We start from the raw sequence: 23,379 nt of genomic DNA on the forward strand, positions 1-23,379 counted from the left end.
AAAGGTCAAAGGCTTACTGTAATTGAGCCGGTCTGTTGTCTTCTGCATCTACAATAACACGGGGAACAATTTCTTTTTCATTTACTGTTGCATGAGGTTTTAGAACTGTTTCTATATATTTCTGCATTGCTGGTTCCAAATCTGAAATTCGTTTTTTGGTGTATGCTCTAGCTTCTATGCAATTTTAATCTTTTTGTTACAGTTAATGGCATGCATTTTTTTTGTTTGTTTGTTTTTGTTTTGCATTGGTTTTAAATTGGAGTTAAAGGGCAATGACTCTTGGATTGAACATAACCACAAGGCAATTATTGTTTTACAAACATCACTTTTACATAATTGTAGTTGTTTTTAAATGTAAAAAATTATTATCTGATAAAAACACCCTCTTATTTTGTTTTATGATTGAATCAAGGCTTCTTCAAGTAGGAGTAAATGTAAGAATAGTCCTAACACCTTCTGTTATATATGGGTCTGTTACACACTTCAACATCAATGGCACAATATTTCATCATTTGTGACATATGCATATATTGCCTATTTTCAAGTTCCCCTTGGCGATCAAAAAAAAAAATTGGGCTTCTCATATTGTGTGTCATAATTGTGAGGAAATGCTTTGTGATTGGACAAAAGAAAAATGCAAAGGAATGCCTTTTGGTATTCCCATGGTTTGGCGTGAACCTAAGGACCACAGCAGTGACTGTTATTTCGTCTGATCCATACAAAGGGCATTGGCAAGAAAGAACAGCATATGATCGCATATCCTAATATTCCTTCAGCAATACGACCTATCCCACACTCTGAGACACTCCCAGCTCCAGTTTTCAATGGTTTTATTTCTTCTAAGGACAAAGAAAGTGAACATGGTGATCAAGTGTATTTTGATAAGATGCATGAGGAAATGGCTGTAGAATGAATCTGAAGGGTCTTCTTCTGATGCCAAGCAGTCATTAACCACTCAGCCAACACGAATTGAATGACTTAGTAAGAAGTTTGGGCCTATCAAAGAAAGCAGCTGAGTCATTAGCCTCCAGGCTTCATGAAAAGAATATAATTTACAGGTCAGCTAAAGTATTCCATTTCAGGAAGCGTAAACAAATTTTTGTGGACTTTTTTTCCAAAGACAAACACTTTGATTACTGTCATGATTTCAGTAGTCTTCTCAGTCAGCTAAGTATTACCACTTACAGTCCAACAGAATGGTGGCTATTTCTTGACAGCTCTAAATGAAGTTTGGAATGTGTTCTCCTACACAACGGTAATGTTTATGCAGCATTTCCAATTGGTTATTTAACTCATCTGCGAGAAGATTATAATGACATAAAAATTGTCCTTGACTTTCTGAAGTATGAGGAGCATAACTGGATCATTTGTGTGAATCTTAAAATGGTAAATTTCCTGCTGGGACAACAGAGAGGTTTCACAAAGTATCCTTGCTTTCTGTGTTTGTGGGACAGCCGAGCTCAGGAGAAACACTGGACACAGAAGGAGTGGCCAAAACGTGAAGCTCTGGAAGTAGGGATGCAACATATTATAAATGAACCTGTAGTTAATCGAGACACGATCATTTCCCCCCCACTTCACATCAAACTTGGCTTAATGAAGCAGTTTGTTCAGGCTTTGAATAGAGAAAGTGAATGCTTTCAACATATTATTTCTGCTTTTCCTGCCTTGTCTTTCGAGAAAAGCAGGTGTATTCATTGGACCTCAATTTCGAACCCTCATACGAGACAAAGAATTTGCCAGGAAGGCCCTGGCCGGTTGGCTCAGTGGTAGAGCATCAGCCTGGTGTGCAGGAGTCCCGGGTTCGATTCCCGGCCAGGGCACAGAGGAGGAGCGCCCATCTGCTTCTCCACCCTTCCTCCTCTCCTTCCTTTCTGTCTCTCTCTTCCCCTCCCGCAGCAGAGGCTCCATTGGAGCAAAGTTAGCTGGGCGCTGAGGATGGCTCCATGGCCTCTGTCTCAGGCACTAGAATGGCTCTGGTCTCAACAGAGCAACACCCCATATGGGCAGAGCATTGCCCCGTGGTGGGCATCCTGAGTGGATCCCGGTCGGGCGCATGCGGAAGTCTATCTGGCTGCCTCCCCATTTCCAACTTCAGAAAAATGCAAAAAAAAAAAAAAAAAAAAATTTGCCAGGAAGATTAATAAGGAGGAGAAAGCAGCATGGCAATCTTTTGTGGCAGTTACAAAGCACTTCCTTGGCAACAAAAAACCAGAAAAACTATGAACTTCTGGTTTAAAGGATGCTGTTGGCTTTCCGTGACATTGGATGTAACATGAACGTTAAGATTCTCTTCCTGAACAGTCACCTTGATAAGTTTCCCGAAAATCTTGGAGCTGTTAGTGATGAGCAGACTACTGCTGGAGCATCAAACGAGATTGTCCTCAACAAGTACACAAACACAAGAGCTACAAATACAAATTTTTGCCTGAATAGAACTTAATAAGTTTTGCGCAAATTTTATGATTAAAGTAAGTGTTTTAATATGTTCTATTTGGAAATCGTAGAAAAATTTTGATGCAGCCCTGGCCGGTTGGCTCAGTGGTAGAGCGTCGGCCTAGCATGCGGAGGACCCGGGTTCGATTCCCGGCCAGGGCACACAGGAGAAGCGCCCATTTGCTTCTCCACCCCTCTGCCGCGCTTTCCTCTCTGTCTCTCTCTTCCCCTCCCGCAGCCAAGGCTCCATTGGAGCAAAGATGGCCCGGGCGCTGGGGATGGCTCTGTGGCCTCTGCCTCAGGTGCTAGAGTGGCTCTGGTCGCAACATGGCGACACCCAGGATGGGCAGAGCATCGCCCCCTGGTGGGCAGAGCGTCGCCCCTGGTGGGCGTGCCGGGTGGATCCCGGTCGGGCTCATGCGGGAGTCTGTCTGACTGTCTCTCCCTGTTTCCAGCTTCAGAAAAAAAAAAAAATGAAAAAAAATTTTTTGATGCAAACATATCTTTTAGTGTATTAGTGCATTTACTGCATTATATAAATTATTATATTTTCACAAAGATGATGCCCAAGAAGACATTCTACTTCATTATGTTAAACTAAATGTTGAAAATTTTACAAGATAAAAACCTAAAATCTAGAATTGCAAAGAAACTAGCTTACAGAGAAAAACTAATGTCAGATTTGAGATCAGCACTCTTGAATTAGGTAAGAACAAGTGTTTTTGTGGCTGCAACAAAATTTTTTTTCCTCAGTGTAATGTACCTGATAGTGGCAACAGAGAAAACTCAGGTGCATGAGGGCTTCTCAGGTGAGATAGAATACAGGCAGGAGACAGGGTGCAGTGTTCATACAAAGCAAGCAGTTTATTAAGCAAAGTTGTGCACTTGGCACAAGACACAAGTGGACAACTCACCTACTCTGAGCACTGCTACCTGTTGGGGTCTTAGAGATCATATACTTTTTAACTGTACTTCCAAGGTTCCCTTTCACTGATACTCTGACCAACGTACCATGTTTCAAGGCTATTTGGACATCTGGTGATTTTGTCCTGGCAGACGGTGTGACCGCTGACCCCCTCCTTCAGTGGGTGAGATTAAACCCCCTTTGTTCCCCTCCCCCCTTTCCTGCCCCGGTGCCTGTCTATCCTACCTAACAATAGCGTGTCTTTGAAATTTAAGGGTAATTTTTCCCTGCAGTCCTCAGAGCAAGCTGTATCACCAGAGCAGAAGCCAACCACTCCATTGTTATTATTATCATGGTCATTGTTACCTATCTTATTCTTGCCCACATAAAAGAAATTTCAGTATATACATTTTTACTTATAACCAGTCCCACAGATTACCCTGTTTTACGTTCTCAGCCTCCCTAATCTATCACCAATTTTATGTAACCTCCTTCTCTTCTGCTTTGCTTTTGATGTACAAAATACGGGGCAAAACGCCATTTTCCAGATCACTTTTTCAATCTCCTGAGACTTTGATTACCAGCAGTTGTTGACAGTTTGGCTCATCAAAAAAATTCTGCAAGTCTGGACGCTGCTTAAGTTGACAAGGGAGACCAGGGGGAGGGGAAAGCCTCCCTCCCCCCACGAAACATCTCCAGGGAGACGCCGCCCCTCCGTGGAAGGAGAGCCACCCTACAGAGGGAGGGCCCCTCACTTGGAAGGTCACCAAATCCCAGGAGGGAGACGTCTCCAGGGAGTTATCCTCTCTCCGGGAGGAAGCTCCAGTCTAAGGCGAGGGTGGAGCTCCTTTCCACGGAATGACCCCTACACGGAGGTGTCCCGCCCACACCGTCCCCACCCCCTCGCTATCCCCGCCCCGCGCTGTGCACACCCCTGAAGTCCACGCCCTCATGTCGTCCCTGCCCCGTGCCATCCACGCGCCACACCGGCTGGACCAACCCGACTCGCACCACACCGCTCCACCGGCCCCACCCCACACCAAGCTGCTCCTCACCACGCCGTCCCTCCCCTCTCCAGGCTGCGTGCCTCGCCCCAACCCGCCAGGCGCCGTCCACGCAGCACCCCACGCCCACCCGGCCCCTCGCCGGCCCCGTCCCACCCCTCGCGGTCCACACCCGGCGCCATCACTGCCCCACGCTGTCCACCCCGCCCTGCACCATCCACGCCCAGCCCCGCGCCGTCCCTAAAATATGATATAAGCTGTAAAGAGATTCAAATTGAAAGAGGGGATAAGTAAAATACGTCTGTGTGATGATGCAGAAGTAGGTTGAGAGTTTTGGGTTACATGCAACCAGATTGCAGCTGAGGAAAAAACTCTCTGGTGACTTTTACCTAGCTGTTATTCTCAAGGTGTCCACAAGATAGTAGCAAAAACATAGTTGTGGGATTTTTCCTAGACAGGTCCACTGCGATATTGATCCAAATATGTGCAAAACAGAACAGCAAAGGCCCTGGCTGGACGGCTGGGTTGCTTGGAGCATCATGCTGAGATGCAGAGGTGGCTGGTTCAATCCTAGGCTGGGGCACATACAGGAACAGATTGATGCTTCTGTCTCCCTCTCCCCCTTCCCCTCTCTGGATTCAATTAAAAAGAAACAAAAGACAAAAAATTAAACAACAGCACTGCCCTCTGCATTAAATGAGCATCCAGACCTGGTAATAATTCCTATTTTAAGACCCTCACATGCCTCACCTTACCTATTGCTCCCATTTGCCGAACGAAACAGAAACGATTGTTATCTCTATTTCACAGGCATTTGAACTAAAGACTGATTCTAACATAGTTCAAATTCTAGAACCGATGGTCCAAGATGAGCTAGAAGAGTGCACACTCACAGTATCCTGGACACTACGAGCAGTCCAAGTACTCCTTCTGTTGAATATTGTACTTTAATTTTTTTATGTTTTTAAGAAAACCTGCACATAACCTGATGGTCCAGCTTGCCATGTTCTCACCCAAGGTGATGTTTGAAGTAGAACTTGGGCAGGAAATGAGATAGGATAGGTGGAGAGGGAAGAGGTGGCCTGGCCCTTCCCAGTTGCTCAACCAACAGATCCCTTTAAGAGTGCCCTCCCCACTTCTACCCCTTTTCTGTCTTTACAATCTGTTCTTCAGTCCAGAGCATTGGTCTGCTTCTACTCATGTGTTCTTCCTCTGAGATCTCAATTGACAGGAGCTTTTCACAAGCTCGGAATAAACTCTAGAGCAAACTTCTGGCTCCACCACCTGCAAGCTGTGTGATTTCAGGCAAATAAATGAAAAACAGTCTCCTTATCTGTCAAATGTGGAGAATGGCTCCCTCTGGGTGGCTGTGAGGATTCAGGAAAGTGGTGCATGTTAACTCCTGCTAAACGTGTGACCAGCATTCTCTATCCCTCTGTCCTATCTTGGTCCATGCCTCATATGACATTCCTATCAGTCCCCTCCTCTCTGCAGCCACCACCACATGGCACTTGAGACCTTGGAGCTCAGGATGGCCCTCCTGTACTCTGTTCTTGCTGTTCCCAGCTGACATCCAGGCCAATAATAAACTGATATGGCCAAGCACCCGGAAGCCCAGGGCTTTGCCAGGGACACCCTCCCAGACCTTGCTCTCTCACAACCTCTTCATTCTTTGGAGACCACAGTCCGAGAAGGGACACTGAGGGGCCACCTGAAAAGGGGAGGCATCCAGAGGAAAAGGGCAGAAGGACTCAGTGCCCATAACCTCCAACATTATAGTGACTTGCTCTTGACCTTCTCCAGAAGCAGAGCAGCTATGGCACAGAGGGGACAGACCCACTGGCCACTGGGCTGTATTCCCTAAACTCCTTCCTGGCATCTAATGTGAGATCATCAAGCTGTAGATATTGCTTATATGTTCATACTGGGGTCTCTGTAAAGATGGGACTCTTCAACCTATACATTTCAAAAATTAATTATTTTTTATAGTTTCTGTTTATTAATTTTAGAGAGAGAGCCATCCTGAGCTCCAAGGTCTCAAGTGCCATGTGAGAAAGGTCACAGCCAAACAGAGAAAGGTGGGGAGGAGAGGGAAGCATCGACTGGTAGTTGCTTCTCCTATGTGCCTTGGCCAGCAGAGCTTGGGGTTTCTAACCAGCAACCTCAGCATTTCCAGCTCAGTGCTTTATTCACTGCACCACCACAGGTCAGGCTATTTATTGGTTTTAGAGAGCAAGAGGAAGGGGAGTGGGGAGACAGAAGCCAAGAGAGAGAAACAATGATGTGTTGTTACACTTATTTAATCATTCAGTGGTAGCTTCTGACACGTGTCCTGACCAGGGATCAAACCCACAACCTTGACATATTGGGAGGACACTCTAATCCACTGAGCTACCCGGCCAGGGCTCCACCCTATTCATTTTGTAAGCTAGCTCTCAATATGCCAATGTGGCTTATCTGTGTCCATGGCTAAGAACTGGGACACCTTCCAGTGCGTGATGACCTGGGCCTCCTTCACTCACCCTTGCCCGACTGGAACACAGGGGACAATGAACTTCTGAGGACACAGTGGGTTCCTGAAAGGGGCCATCAAAACTAGAAATACTTGAGCTTTCATGCTGATTAAGCTTAAGCTCAATGGAATGCTGAAGCTTCTTCCTAAAACATGCTTTCTTAGATTTATAAACTATAATGTGCTATTTCCTTACCTCTCTTTCTTCAACAATAGACAGATACCTGTCTTTGTAAATACAACAACCATTACTTGAAAGACACCAGACAGAGGCCACAGACAGACTCAGGACCCCAGACATAGACCCTACGTTCCTCCACTCACACAACAGACCCCAAACCAAAAGTAGGACCCTGGACCCCAGGCCCCAAACAAAACACTGTTCTCCAGACCCAAGTCAGACCCTGGAACCCAAATGCCAGACAGCAGAGACTGACACAAGAACTTGGACACCAGATGCCCCACATTACATCTTATGACTAGAGCTGTGTGTGGGCCCCACACTGGAAACCAGGACATGGAGACACACACAGAGGGACCCCACACTCCAGATGCCACACAACTCAATATAGATTCAACCACAGACCCCAGAGACTGAATCCACATCTGTAATTGAGACCCCACAACCGAACTCCAGACATGGAGCTGGACAACGGACCCAAGTTTCCACACGACAGATGTAGGAGCTGAACTGGATCCTCACAATGTAAACACAGCCGGGACTCAATACTGCAAACTCATGACTCTGAGTCCAAGCAGCTAGCTTCTCAGATGTGTTTTCATGCCAGTGCAAATGAGGGAGCACTACATAATTCCCCCAAACCCTACAAAAATTAACCCAAACAGCTGACAGTGAACAAAAATAACAGTAACCCCAGCTGGCAGAGGTCCACGTCTCAGCTGCAGGACTTTCCTGAAGTCAGTTTCTCATCCTTTATCTCCACATGTCCAGCTCATCGATAGAGTGGGGGATAAAAAACATATTTTCCTCATACCTTATAAGTTCCAACAGCTGTGGTAACAATCAAAGGAACTCTATCAGATGAACAAGAGATACCCAACATACAATACATGCTCAAGGTGAATTCATATTTCAAAGAACACAGACAGTGAAGTAACGGGGTCCTCTCACAGGAAGAAGGCTGTGCCTTGTGAAGGTAAGGGGTCATGCCCGTAAGCTCTGGGTCCAGTCATTGTGGAAGGGGTCTCGCTTGACACAGGAGTCCTGTCACATCGGTTCTGTTCCCTGTGAACACAGGAAACAGGCCCACCAGAGAGAACGGGGTCCTCTCACAGGAAGAAGGCTGTGCCTTGTGAAGGTAAGGGGCCATGCCCGTAAGCTCTGGGTCCAGTCATTGTGGAAGGGGCCTCGCTTGACACAGGAGTCCTGTCACATTGGTTCTGTTATTGGTTCTGTTCCCTGTGAACACAGGAAACAGGCCCACCAGAGAGAACGGGGTCCTGTCACGTCAGCTCTGGAACCTGTGAGGGTGAGGAATGGTCACTCTCCGAGACTGAGGGCATCACGTCATTTCTGATCCACGTGAGTACAAGGAAAGGTCTTTCCCTGAGAGCATAGGGCATCCTGTCACACCTGCTCTGTGTCATTTGACGGTGTGGAAAGGTCACAGTTGAGAGAGTAGAAGGTCTGGGTTTGATCTCATTGCCTCTTGACCCTCTGATGTAAGAAGGGGTCCTACCACAGGAGTCATGGTTCAGCACGGCTGGGTCTTCTTACTGTGGTGAGGGGCCCTACCTTAGGAGGGGTCATGTGAGCTTTGGCTTTTGCCTCCGTGGACAGGAGTCCCACCAGAGAGAATGATGAGCTTTCTCCCACGCACTTTAGTTCCTACCATTATGAAGACACAGACATCCAGAGCTGGGGGTGATGGGAGGAGCCTTGGATATTCACTGTGTCCCTGCAAAATGACCAAGGCAGGTGCTTGGTAAATGGGTGCTGTTCCCATGGTGCACACTAGATGGCAGCAGAGAAGAGCGTTTCCTGGCGGAATACACCCCAGTGTGCGCGGTGTTCCGCTGAGACAGCGTGGAGAGTCCGGTGACATCGGCTCTGCCTCCTCTGAGTGTGACCAGGGGTCTTCCCTGAGGGAGTCTGTTCGCACCTCTCAGTCCCAGACTCCCTGCGCAACTTGTACACCCAATGTCAGACATGTGGATCCAGGGAACAAACCTATTAGGACCTTTGTTTTGTCACTTGTAAAAGTTGTCACTTTCATAGTTTACAACATGCTTTGTACAAAACCTTGGCTTCGGACTTGGCTCTGCCACCTAAAAGCCTGTGAGGTTGGACCTCGCCGTGCTCACGTGAACTGGAACCAGAATTAGTGTGCTCCCGGATATGGTATGCAGTCCAGCTGATGGACTCACTAAAAGTGGTCCAATCAGAATGACTCTTTTATTTTAGAACCTATGATGTGTAGCCCAGAACTATTCTGGGCACCCTTTTCTGGTCCTCACAGGTCAGCTGTACCGATTCCCCACGCCTGCTCACCTCCAGCCCCCTCCACTCACGTGACATGCCCTGGACCACATCACTAACTTCACGTTTGGGTTCTGTTAGGTGGACAGAAATATAACGCATAGCCACTGACAGACACCACACCCAAATGGGTATTCAACGACAGCCTCGATTTCTTTGTTGCTTCCTGTGCCATCTCACCTCATGTACTCACTACGCGCACAGGGAGGTGATGGAGGAACAGGACTTCCTACTCCACAGACAGAGGAGAACCGAGCCTCCTCAGAGCCCCTACACCTTCTCCTTCCTCCCTTTCTCACCTGGCCATTTGGGGAGCCTATGGGGAGGTTTCACATTCAACCATACAGGAGAGAGGGTCACTCCAGAGCTGACCCACTCAACGTGTTCTGTGCATAACCCCCGGAATGTTAACATTTTCCCCTGTAGCAACATGCTGACACACAAAGAACATGGAAAACACTGTGGTCCCACGAAGTCATCAGTGGATGACGTTTCAGATTCGTCCTCCCTCCTCTGACGGTACTTCCTACATTGGAGGTGGGGTGAGGGAGGTGGGGCCACCCCACATCCAGTCTCCATCACCATCTATCTCCCTCTCCCATCCTCTCCCCCATCTCCTTCCCTCCTGCAGTCCCTGGCCCTCTGCTGTGTCTAAGCTGTGTGTGTGTGTGTGTGTGTGTGTGTGTGTGTGTGTGTGTGTGTGTGTGTGTGAGAGAGAGAGAGAGAGAGAGAGAGAAAGAGAGAGAGAGAGAGAGAGAGAGAGACAAGGACAGACAAGAAGGGAGAGAGATGAGAAGCATCAATTCTTTGTTGCAGCACCTTAGTTGTTCATTGATTGCTTTCTCATATGTGCCTTGACCACAGGCCTTCAGCAGACCAAGTAGCCCCTTGCTCAAGCCAGCCACCTTGGGCTCAATCTGGTGAGCCTTGCTCAAATCAGATGAGCCCGCATTCAAGCCGGCAGCCTTGGGTTTTGAACCTAGGTCCTCAGTGTCCAAGTCAGATGCTCTACCCACTGCGCCACCACCTGATCATAAGAGATGTTTTTAGCACTTTCAAGTTTTTATTTTTTATGCTCTTAGATATGTTACCCAAGGCCATTTCAAAACCTATTGGTTTCTACTATTCTTTTGCCAAAAATGGGGAACCTAGGCTGGGGTTCTTGAGCCCGCAGCTCAGTGGGAGGAGACTGAAGCAGATTTAGAGCCATTAACAAGATAAAAGAAACCTCTCCTCGAGTTTCTACATGCAAAGGAGACCTGAGCGGTGAGCACAGAGCTGGCATACTCATTAGACAAGCAAGGACACACCTGGGAGCCAGTGACAGGCAGAGAGGTTCCAGACGGGGCACTAAATGGTGGACAAGTACCCAGGGCACTCATGTGGTGCCCAGGACATCATGGGGTGACGGGGACACACATGGGGTGATGGGACTTGGAGTGATACATGACTCGTCAGAGCACCTTGGGTGTGTAGTGTGTTTACTCTTTTTCAAGTGTCCTTACCTTCGGGTGTCCACACTCCAGTATTTCTGAGGACACAAGTGCTCTTTGGGACAAGTTCAATGACCTCCCCTGGGTGTGGGGTGGAAGTGGACGCAGGTGAAGGGGTGGCCCTGTGTCCTCACCAGGGGTCATTGTACTCGTCCCCGCTCCCATCTTGTTTAGATTTTCTTGATACAAAGTTGACAGAAATACTTAGTTTCAGCAAACGGGTCACGTTTTCCTCTGGACTGGACCTGGATTGCGGGGACAGACTGCCTGGGGATGTGTGGTCCGTGGTGGGGAGGTTTGGGCGCAGCCACCATGAGTGAGGGGTTCTGGGTCCCTGCCGAGCCCAGGTGGTGAGGGTGGGAGGAACCCTTTGAGGGAGGGTGGTGGAAACCAACACAAAACCTGCTGCAGAAACAGTGAGAGCCCCTAACACCACAAACACCCGAACACAGTCTCCCCCATGAAGGGTGAAGCTGTCTGCAGCCTCACAGCCAGTGGAGGTGGTAGGAGCTCAGACATTTTCCATAAACAGCTGGGGCCAAATTAATGAGCCACGAATACCCCAGAATGGTAGGCCTCCTGACAACCCCATCGCGGGACCCTGGAAACACGCCGAGCCAAGAACAGCCCCCAGGGAAACCGTCACTGGTGGGTCGGTCACCCTCACACCTGCACTGGGACACCCATCGCTGCTGTCTCAGATGAAGGTCCCAGGGACAAAGGTGAAGCGGGTGTCCGAGGTCCTGCGTGGCCAGCAGGCCGGGGCAAGGCCAGGAGGCCGAGGGGAGCTCCTTGCCCAGCATGGAGGTCCCTGCCCCAAGCGCTACTCAGGCGGCAGGGGCGGGGGAGAGGTGCCCACGGGAGCAGCTGGGAGCCGGGGAGGCGGCAGGGAGGAGCAGCACCCCCCCTCGGAGAAATCCAGGATGAGACAGGGTTGGTGAGCCCCGGGGACAGGCCGGGAAGAGATGCTAAACGTCCCAAAATCTGAGACAGAGGGTTCTCCTGGATGAGGTAGCTCCGTCCACCCCTAACCCTTTAACCGTCTCCTTCGCAAAGCCTGTCCAGTCCCATCCTGTCCCAGAACCCCCAAACCCCGAAATCGTGACTTCAGGCTCGGGGACTTTGTGCAGAGACATCCAAACCAGCGGCAGGGAGGATGTTCACAGGCTGCGGGGGTGGGAGGGGGGGCACGGAGCTTCAGGGGAACCGGGGAGGTGAGGGTCGTGGGAGGGGTCAGGAACCCCCTCAGGAAGAGATTCTACCTCCTTTTCCAGGGGGGGCAGACAGACTGCAGTTGGACTGACTCCCCCCTGCATGGTTCCTCTTGGTCCTGAGAGCCAGAGACAGGTGACTGACAGGGAGACAGACCAGGAGACAGACGGGGTGACAGACGGGAAGGGGTGGGGGCGCAGTGGGCGGGCCTCCACAGCCCCTGACTTGGTCCGCAGGGCACCCAGAGGTCCAGGGCTGTCTCGCCCTTAGCCCCCACATGGGGGGCGGTGTACCAACGCCAATGCTAGGGACACCGTGCAGCTGACCGGAGCACCTGGCCTTACTATGTGCCCCGGCCCCTTGGCCCCAGCCTGCCCGGTACGGACACAACCCAAGTGCTACCCACGGGCTGCAGGAACGCTGAGGGTCCCCCAACAGCCAAGAACGCCGAGCTACAGGGGAACCCTATGTGTGTGTGTATGGGGGGGTGCTGATTCTGTCCTAAGCTCCGCAGTCACAAATGTCCTGCACAAAGTGGGCGGCTCCCAGCCTGGAAGTCTCCGTCAGCAGAGGTAACCACAGAACCCCCCACCTTTCTAACCCCGAGCTTCCTGTCCTGCAGACCCGGTCAGAGCACAGCCCACTGCCCAGGTTGACACAAAGGACAGGCAAGGCAGCAGGTCCCAGAAGGTCCAAGGTGGACAAGACATCACAGAGGGGAGACGTTAACTGTGCCCAACAGCTACGTCCCTCTGGGGCACTGGGCTGTCCTGGGGGAGGGGGGCGCTGGGCAGAGTGACCTGGGGGAGGGGCCGATGGGCCTGAGCTGACTGGACAGAGGAGGAGGCCGTGGGGAGTGGGTGCGCAGCAGTATGTCCCCGAGACCACAGCTGCCCTGGGGCACCTGCAGCTCGGAGGACGGATGCCTAGAACTGAGGGGCGAGGACTGTACCCCAAAAACCTGCACTGAGCTGCCCAAAATGTCCCTCCCATCTCATTCACCGCTGAGTCCTGTCCTCTCACCAGGGAGGGACATGGGGGCTCAAGGTACTCTGCTGACTGAACAGCCCACTGAGCCAGAGAGAGAAGCCAGGAGGGAGGAAGGTGAGGGGCCTCTGCTGGGTCCCGGTCACCTCGTGTCTGGTCAGCAATGGGGCTGAGGGAGTCCACAGGATGAGACCCACTCAGGAAACCCAGTTCCCTCACTCAGGCAGCACCATGCTGGGGTCTGGGACAAAGGCCACTCAGGATTGGGAGGACCGGACACTTCAGGAAAGAAGTGGACACTTGCTGAACTGCTGTTCACAGGTCAGAGGCCTGGGCCGCAGGCACGAAGCCACCAGAGGGCCGGGATGAAGGCGTGTTTGCTCTGGCCTGGGGCCCAGAGGAACCAGGAGCAAGGACCACAGTCAGAGTGGGGTCGGGCCTTCAGGTCACTGCCTGTCCTCTGACCACTGACCCTGTGGTCACACACAGGACAGCCGCCTTCCCCATCCAGTGTCCTGTGACCATGGGGCTTCATGGCCATGGCTGGGAATCCCGACACCCCCAAGAGGGTCTGTTCCCCACACACTGGAGGCTGTGAGGGCCGTGGGTCCCCCTTCCAGCTGGGCAGTGCTGTCCCCACAGTGGGGTCCTGCTCTGGACTTAGGGGTTGCAGCTGCCGCCACCCTGGAGCTCAGCAGGACTGTTCCAGTTGGGGGCCCCTTTTCCTCCCCTTCCCAGGAGTAGGTGTTTCCAGTGTACAATGGAGGTCCCCGGGAGTGTTTTTGGAAGTGCCTGAGTCTGAGGAGGGAGGGAGAGTAGAGTGGTGGACCAGCTGGAAACTCTGCTGGAGGGACGGAGGCTGGAGTTGCTGAGTGAGGTCTGCGGAGGTGAGTGAGGTCATCTGAGGTGAGGGACTGAGGTCTGTCTGCACTGAGGCCCCACAGGAAGTCAAGCCAGCAGGCACAGTGTGGTCCCCATGGGGCCCCCTTTCCTGTCACTCAGGCTTTGCCCATACCTGGACCCCAGGGACCCCAAGGGAGGGGGCAGAGGGACCCATGTGCCCTGCAGGCAGCAGGGTGTAAACCTCCTGGGCTCAGAACTGCTGACCCAGGGGACTGGGGCCCTGACAAGCCCCACGGGGCTCAGGGCTGCTGACCTGGGGGAGGACTCAGCGCCCAGCTCCCCTGTCCCTGCTGCCTGTAGGCAGGACTTCCTGGACTAGCGGTGCCGTGAGTGTCTGGGTACCTGGTGAGGACCAGGACAGGAATCACTGCATCAGCGCTGACTGCCTGCACTGTATGTCTCTATTTCCTGTGCACTTCAAGCTGTGGGGACCCAGGACCGTTGGCCCCTCCCAACGCAAGCTGCTTCTAAAGGTGCAAATGACCTACCGGGGAGCAGGTCCCTCACGAGAGCTGCCTGTTACCTCACACACGAGGCCCATACCGCTCTGTTAGCTCTGGCATCTCCCTTAGCTAAAACCCCACCCGGAAAACCGAGTCCTGTGTGGCCCCAGGTGTGCAGGGGACTCCGCATAGATCCAGAAGCCTGGGCGCTGCCTTCCCAGGCCCACAGCCCGGGTCCCAGGACCTCGAAGGTCATGGAAGTACCTCCTTTGTGCACATGGCCTTCCCGAGCCAGGGGCTCTTGTTCACAGACAAAGGGTGGACCCCAGCCACGGTTTCACGTCACTTCCGTCCTGGAAGGGATGTCAATCCTTGTGCAGCTCCTGCTAGGGAACATTCATGCTAAAGGCAAGGGCACCAGACGTTACATTGTCTCAGCACAAACCCAGCTCGGGCCCTGCTGGACTGGATTCTCTTTGGGGTCAACTCAGCCACTTCCCACAAGACAGACCTGCTCACGCTTCGGGGGCCAGGATGCCGTTGTGACACAAAGGCCCTGAGACCCTGAGCTGGGAACCACGTGCTGGGACCTCAGGCCACGGCTCAGCCTGGTCGGGTACAGCAGACCAGGTGTCAGGGCCGCATGCTGGGACGACTCACAATGTCTCTGACGTAGCGACTGTCACCCCCTGCACACCCACATTTCCCTCGGTCGTGCCTGAGCCAGGAACCATCCACAGCAGTGACTTCCTCCCAGAGAACAACAAACACATGAAACTCGGCTTTGACACAGATTTTTGTGGTCAGACAACCCAGGCGTTGAGAACATGAAGGGCTTCAGAAATGTGAACTGTGTCCGGGTCCCAGGGAGCTATTTCTTTTTTTTTTTTTTTTTAATAATTTTATTTTTTTAATGGGGCGACATCAATAAATCAGGATACATATATGCAAAGATAACAAGTCCAGGTTATCTTGTCATTCAATTATGTTGCATACCCATCACCCAAAGTCAGATTGTCCTCTGTCACCTTCTATCTAGTTTTCTTTGTGCCCCTCCCCCTCCCCTTCCTTCTCCCTTCCCCCCCCCCCAAAACCACCACACTCTTATCAATGTCTCTTAGTTTCACTTTTATGTCCCACCTATGTATGGAATAATGCAGTTCCTGGTTTTTTCTGATTTACTTATTTCGCTTTGTATCATGTTATCAAGATCCCACCATTTTGCTGTAAATGATCCGATGTCATCATTTCTTATGGCTGAGTAGTATTCCATAGTGTATATGTGCCACATCTTCTTTATCCAGTCATCTATTGACGGGCTTTTTGGTTGTTTCCATGTCCTGGCCACTGTGAACAATGCTGCAATAAACATGGGCTGCATGTGTCTTTACGTATCAATGTTTCTGAGTTTTTGGGGTATATACCCAGTAGAGGGATTGCTGGGTCATAAGGTAGTTCTATTTTCAGTTTTTTGAGGAACCACCATACTTTCTTCCATAATGGTTGTACTACTTTACATTCCCACCAACAGTGGATGAGGGTTCCTTTTTCTCCACAGCCTCTCCAACATTTGCTATTACCTGTCTTGTTAATAATAGCTAATCGAACAGGTGTGCGGTGGTATCTCATTGCAGTTTTGATTTGCATTTCTCTAATAGCTAAAGAAGATGAGCATCTTTTCATATATCTGTTGGCCATTTGTATTTCTTCCTGGGAGAAGTGTCTGTTCATATCCTCTTCCCATTTTTTTATTGGATTGTTTGTTTGTTTGTTGTTGAGTTTTATGAGTTCTTTGTATATTTTGGATATTAGGCCCTTATCTGAGCTGTTGTTTGAAAATATCATTTCCCATTTAGTTGGCTTTCTGTTTATTTTGTTATCAGTTTCTCTTGCTGAGCAAAAACTTCTTAGTCTGATGTAGTCCCATTCATTAATTTTTGTCTTCACTTCTCTTGCCTGAGGAGTCAAATTCATAAAATGCTCTTTAAAACCCAGGTCCATGAGTTGAGTACCTATGTCTTCTTCTATGTACTTAATTGTTTCAGGTCTTATGTTTAGATCTTTGATCCATTTTGAGTTAATTTTAGTACAGGGGGACAAACTGTAGTCCAGTTTCATTCTTTTGCATGTGGCTTTCCAGTTTTCCCAGCACCATTTATTGAAGAGGCTTTCTTTTCTCCATTGTGTGTTGTTGGCCCCTTTATCAAAAATTATTTGACTATATATATGTGGTTTTATTTCTGGACTTTCTATTCTGTTCCATTGGTCTGAGTGTCTATTTTTCTGCCAATACCATGTTGTTTTGATTGTCGTGGCCCTATAATATAGTGTGAAGTCAGGTATTGTAATGCCCCCAGCTTCATTCTTTTTCTTTAGGATTGCTTTGGCTATTTGGGGTTTTTTATAATTCCATATAAATCTGATGATTTTTTGCTCTATTTCTTTAAAAAATGTCATTGGAATTTTGATGGGAATTGCATTAAATTTGTATATTGCTTTGGGTAATATAGCTATCTTGATTATATTTATTCTTCCTAACCAAGAACAAGGTATATTCTTCCATCTCATTATATCTTTTTCGATTTCCCTTAACAATGGTTTATAGTTTTCATTATATAAGTCCTTTACATTCTTTGTTATGTTTATTCCTAAGTATTTTATTTTTTTTGTTGCAATCATGAAGGGGATTATTCTTTTGAGTTCGTTCTCAATTGTTTCATTGTTGGCATATAGAAAGGCTATTGACTTCTGTATGTTAATTTTGTATCCTGCGACCTTACTGTATTGGCTTATTGTTTCTATCAGTCTTTTTGTGGATTCTTTGGGGTTTTCGATATATAGGATCATATCATCTGCAAAAAGTGATACCTTTACTTCTTCTTTTCCGATATGGATGCCTTTTATTTCTTTGTCTTGTCTGATTGCTCTGGCTAGAACCTCTAGTACCACATTAAATAAGAGTGGAGAGAGTGGACAACCCTGTCTTGTTCCTGATTTAAGGGGGAAAGCCTTCAGTTTAATGCTATTTAATATGATGTTAGCTGATGGTTTAACATATATGGCCTTTATCATGTTGAGATATTTTCCTTCTATATTCATTTTGTTGAGAGTCTTAAACATAAAATTGTGTTGTATTTTATCGAATGCCTTTTCTGCATCTATTGATAAGATCATGTGATTTTTGTACTTTGTTTTGTTGATATGGTGTATTACATTAACTGTTTTACGTATGTTGAACCATCCTTGAGATCCTGGGATGAATCCCACTTGATCATGATGTATTATTTTTTCAATATGTTGTTGTATTTGATTTGCTAGTATTTTGTTTAGTATTTTAGCATCTGTATTCATTAGAGATATTGGTCTGTAGTTTTCTTTTTTTGTGCCATCCTTGCCTGGTTTTGGTATGAGGGTTATGTTGGCCTCATAAAATGTGTTTGGAAGTATTGCTTCTTCTTCAATTTTTTGGAAGACTTTGAGTAGAATAGGAACCAAGTCTTCTTTGAATGTTTGATAAAATTTGCTGGTATAGCCATCAGGGCCTGGACTTTTATTTTTGGGGAGGTTTTTAATGTTTTTTTTTCTATTTCTTCTCTACTAATAGGTCTGTTTAGGCTTTCTGCTTCTTCTTGACTCAGTCTAGGAAGGTTGTATTGTTCTAGGAATTTATCCATTTCTTCTAGGTTGTTGAATTTAGTGGCATAAAGTTTTTCATAGTATTCTACAATAATTCTTTGTATATCTACGGTGTCCATGGTGATTTCTCCTCTTTCATTTTGGATTTTGTTTATATGAGTTCTTTCTCTTTTTTCCTTGGTAAGTCTTGCCAAGGGTTTGTCAATTTTGTTGATCTTTTCAAAGAACCAGCTCCTTGTTCTATTAATTTTTTCTATAGTTTTTCTGTTCTCTATTTCATTTATTTCTGCTCTGATTTTTATTATCTCCTTTCTTCGGCTGGTTTTGGGTTGTCTTTGTTCTTCTTTTTCTAGTTTCTTAAGGTGTGAAGTTAAGTGGTTCACTTGGGCTCTCTCTTGTTTGTTCATATATGCCTGAAGTGATATGAACTTCCCTCTTATCACTGCTTTTGCTGCATCCCATAGATTCTGATATGTCATATTGTCATTTTCATTAGTCTGTATATATCTTTTGATCTCTGCACTTATTTCTTCTTTGACCCATTCATTTTTTAAAAGTATGTTGTTTAGTTTCCACATTTTTGTGGGATTTTTTTCCTCTTTTTTGCAGTTGAATTCTAGTTTCAAGGCTTTATGATCAGAAAATATGCTTGGTACAACTTCGATTTTTCTGAATTTGCTGATGTTGTTTTTGTGGCCCAACATATGGTCAATTCTTGAGAATGATCCATGTACACTGGAGAAAAAAGTATACTCAGTCACTTTGGGATGAAATGTCCTGTAGATGTCTATCATGTCCAGGTGCTCTAGTGTTTTGTTTAAGGCCACTATATCTTTGTTGATTCTCTGTTTGGATGACCGATCTAGAGCCGTCAGCGGTGTATTGAGGTCTCCAAATATGATTGTATTTTTGTCAGTTTTTGTTTTAAGGTCAATAAGTAGCTGTCTTATATATTTTGGTGCTCCTTGGTTTGGTGCATATATATTAAGAATTGTTATGTCTTCTTGATTCAGTGTCCCCTTAGCCATTATGAAATGGCCATTTTTGTCTCTGAGTACTTTTGCTGTCTTGTAGTCAGCATTATCAGATATGAGTATTGCTATGCCTGCTTTTTTTTTTTTGGATGTTATTTGCTTGGAGTATTGTTTTCCAGCCTTTCACTTTGAATTTGTTTTTATCCTTGTTACTTAGATGAGTTTCCTGTAGGCAGCATACAGTTGGATTTTCTTTTTTAATCCATTCTGCTACTCTGTGCCTTTTTATTGGTGAGTTTAATCCGTTTACATTTAGTGTAATTATTGACACTTGTGAGTTCCCTATTGCCATTTTATATCTTGCTTTCTGTTATTTTTGTGTCTTGTTTGATCCTTCTCTTTCGTTTTTCTATCTTTTGTTTTTATTTGGTTGTATTCCATCATCTTTCCTCTGTTGCTATCTTTTGTATCTCATGTGCTTCTGTGGTGGTTTTTTCAATGGTGGTTACCTTTAAGTATTGAAAAGGGTTCCTACCCTGTTCATTGTAGGGAACTATTTTGTGAGTACTTTTGCACTCCATCGTCCTTTGCTACTGTTAATCTCCATCTTCTCCCCCCCTTTCTTTTTGTTGTTGTCACAGTTTAAATTTGGTTTTATTGTGTTCTTCTTGGAGCTTTTACTTTTGGCTTTGGGTTTTTTTTTGTTTTTGTATCTGATTGGAGAACCCTCTTTAGTAATTCCTGGAGTGGGGTTTTTCTGATGATAAATTCCCTCATCTTTTCTGTATCTGTGAATGTTTTTATTTCTCCTTCATATTTGAAGGATAGCTTTGATGGGTATAGTATTCGTGGCTGAAAGTTCCTCTCTTTCAGGACTTTAAATATTGGGGTCCACTCTCTTCTAGCTTGTAGAGTTTCTGCTGAGAAATCTGATGATAATCTAATGGGCCTTCCTTTATATGTTGTATTCTTCTTTTCCCTGGCTGCCTTGAGAATTTTTTCTTTGCTGTTGGTTTGTGCCAATTTCATTATGATATGCCTTGGAGTAGGTTTGTTGGAGTTAAGAAAACTCGGAGTTCTGTTTGCTTCTTGAACTTGAGGCTTTAGTTCTTTCCATAGGCTTGGGAAGTTCTCATCTATTATTTGTTTGAGTATGTTCTCCATTCCATTTTCTCTCTCTTCTCCCTCTGATATACCTATTATTCTTATGTTATTCTTTTTGATGGAGTCCGATAATTCTTGTAGGGCTATCTCATTTTTTTAAATTTTTGAGTCTCTTTCTTCTCTCTGTTGTGCCTCAAGTTGCTTGTCTTCTAATTCACTAATCCTCTCTTCTATCTGACCTGTTCTATTAGCTAAGCTTGTTACTTCGTTTTTCAACTCGTGAATTGAGTTTTTCATCTCTGTTTGATTTGTTTTTATAGTTTCAATTTCCTTGGAAATATATTCTTTGTGTTCATTGAGTTGTTTTCTGAGCTCCCTAAATTGCCTTTCTGTGTTTTCTTGTATATCTCGGAGGATTTTTAGGATTTCTACCTTGAATTCTCTGTCATTTAGCTCCAAGGTTTCCAATATATTAAATTTTTTCTCCACAGATTTTTCCTCATCTAGCTGTGTTACCTCTCTTTCTTTTGTATCCATGATATTCGATTTTCTCTTCCTTAATGGCATCTGAGGGTGGTTTTGTTGATAGTATTAATGAGATTTAATAAAGAATAAAAAGTTAAAAAAATAAAAAATTGAAAAGAGTTGTTTTTTTTTAAAAAAAATTAATAATGAAATAAAGAAAAATAAAATAAAATTAAAATAAAAAAATGAAATTATTCCCCCCCTCCTTTTTTCCTCTCCTCTCCTCTCCCCTCTTTCTTGAGAAAATCTTGTGGTGAACTGTGAATTATAACAAACAATGCTTGTATTGGGGAAAAGTAATAAAGGGGCAAAAAAAAAAAAAAAAGAAAGAAAGAAAAAAGAAGGAGGTATGGACCCACAAAAAGCAAATAAGGAAAAAATTTGGGTCAAGAATAAAATGATTTGCTTTATGTGTTGGTTGACTAAGAGTTATGATGAGAGGAATAAGAGGGAAACAGAAAAATGGGGGGAAAAATTAAAAAATTACTATTGTATTTAGTGGAACAAGAACTAGATAAAATGGAGAGCCAGGGATGGGAGCACTGCTAGTGAGTTAAAAAGGTGAAGTAAAACCCCCCCAAAATGCCACAAACATAAGTTTGAGTCCCAGATAAGATAATTTGTTTGTTATTGAGGTTTGAATGAGAGGAGATGTAAAGGAGAAAGGAAGAAACTAATATAGAGGGAGAAAAGAAAGAGAGAGAGAGAAAAAAAGAGGGAACCACTAAAAGAAGAAGAAAGAAAAAAGAGGAGAGAGAGAGAGTTAAGGGTTTTGGAGTGCAACCCTCATAGAGAGAAAGGAAGAGGAAAGAAAAGATAATGGGAGATGTAACACTTATGGGTAGTGTAGTTCAAGGACAGGAGAGAGTAAGACCGGCAGAGAGTTAATCAGCCAAATTGGAGGAGGAAAAAAAAATATCAAGAATGAAGATAAGAGAAACAAACAAACAAATATAATAAAATGGGATAGGTTATAAAGTCTGTAGATTATTCTTGATTTTGAGAGGTTATCTTCTTGCTTTTTCTTTTCTCTCCCTCTTCCTGGTCGGTGACTCTCTACCCCAGGTTCTGCCCCTTTGGCATGCTCAGGTAGAGGTTTGCAGTTGATAAGTCTCTATGGCGATGTCATGTATTGTGCTTTAGTCTCGTTGGCAGTCGAGGCTCATTAGCATTTATAGGCTCCGACAGTGAGAGAGTCTGTGTTCCTGGAGCCTTTCTCCTAGTCTTTCCTTCCTCAATTAGTAGCCTGATAATCCAGCTATGGGGTTGCTGCTGCCGCCTCTGCCTGGATAGTAAGAGGCTCAAAGAGCTGGCAACTCCCCACTCTATTTCCACTCAGCACAGGGCTCTGGGTAAGGCTCAGTCAGTCAGAGCTGCTAGCATAATCAGGCGGGGCTTCCGTCCACTGAAAGACCTCTGGCTCTGCCACTCTGTCTGGTAACACAGGCGGGAGCCCACAGGAAGCTATTTCTAAACATGGAATCATGCCCACTTCTCCCATTTACCTTTGATTTATAAAGAGTTCTGAGGTTCACAATACCTTCAGCTTCCCAGGGGCCATGAACCAAAGGTCTGCATGTAATTGTAAGGATGACTTCTCCAGACTTTTTGTTAAAGGGACACGTTCTTCCAGCAGGACGTTCCAGGTGAACTGACTTCCAGGCTGCGGGCAGGGACTGCCGCTATGAAGCCGCTCAATAAATGTTTGTGAAGGAGCCACCAGGCACATGCTGACCTGGGCTCTCTCTCTCAAAACACTCCCTCGTCAGACACATGGTGGACACCCTCGGGTCTGCCCAGCCCAGACCACCTTCCTCGATGACACAACAGCCTCCCTCCCACTTGTGGTTTTCTCAGGGTCAGGGCTCCTGTGGGCCCAGTGGACCCTGTAACCTGGATGAGATAAAACCGTCAGTGGTGCAGAGTGGTCTTGCACCTGTTCTCCCCCACACGAAGCCCAACGCTTCCTCTCTGGGGCCCCAAGACCCCAACCTCCTCCTCCTCCTTGCGGCCCCACTGAGCTGAGCCCCCGCAATGCTGTCAGGACCAGGCAGTGGGCCAGGCTGTGCCTGAGGCAACCCTGGGGTGAGCTCTCTCCTCCTCGACTCCAGGAGTAAGGACAAGGGTGCCGGCCATGGGGGTACCAAGAGGAGAGCCAGCCCGAGACCAGAACCCCCACCCAGCCCAGTTTCCCCAGCCAGGGAGGAAGTGGCCTGCAGCAGATGAAGCCCGGAACTGGACGGGCGGGTGTGGGCAGCAGCCAGGAGAGGACGTGAGGCAGCCTGCAAAGGGACAGTGCTGCCCCCAGGTGGTCGCCGGCTGCAGCACACTAGGCAGGACCTCAGGGCCCAGAGGGCACCCCAGGAGTCCTCCTCCACCCCCAGGGGCTCCTCAAAGCCCCACCAGCTCAGAGACCCACGGGGGCTGATCCCCAGGGCTGGGCTGAACAGAGACATACAGCAGATGCTCTGCTGCCCCGGCTCATGGGGCTGTCCTGTCCCCATGGGGCCACACGGGCATCCTGCAGCACCTCCACCCTGCGGACCAGACGGGGCAGCCAGGACCACGGGCTCACTCTACACTCGGCCTACAGGGTCCCTAGGAGCCCAACTCACGGGGACAGCGGGATAGGGCCGTGTCACCCATGGGCAGCCTCAGGAGCCTGTGTGCTGTTCGTCCTGCACCCAGGATGCCCCGTGTGCAGCTGTCCTGAGGTCGCTGTAACACACAACCATGTCACTGTTCT

At 47.3% G+C, this 23,379-nt stretch overlaps 1 non-coding gene across 1 annotated transcript; it reads left to right on the forward strand.

The window, feature by feature from the left end:
* Positions 1 to 2,522: 2,522 nt before the first annotated feature.
* TRNAA-AGC (transfer RNA alanine (anticodon AGC)) lies at positions 2,523 to 2,598 on the forward strand. The gene has a single exon. It is a non-coding gene; the product is annotated as a tRNA-Ala (tRNA).
* The last annotated feature ends 20,781 nt before the right edge of the window (positions 2,599 to 23,379 follow it).

Source organism: Saccopteryx leptura, chromosome 10 (assembly GCF_036850995.1).
Source record: "Saccopteryx leptura isolate mSacLep1 chromosome 10, mSacLep1_pri_phased_curated, whole genome shotgun sequence".
NCBI classification, from domain to species: domain Eukaryota; kingdom Metazoa; phylum Chordata; class Mammalia; order Chiroptera; family Emballonuridae; genus Saccopteryx; species Saccopteryx leptura.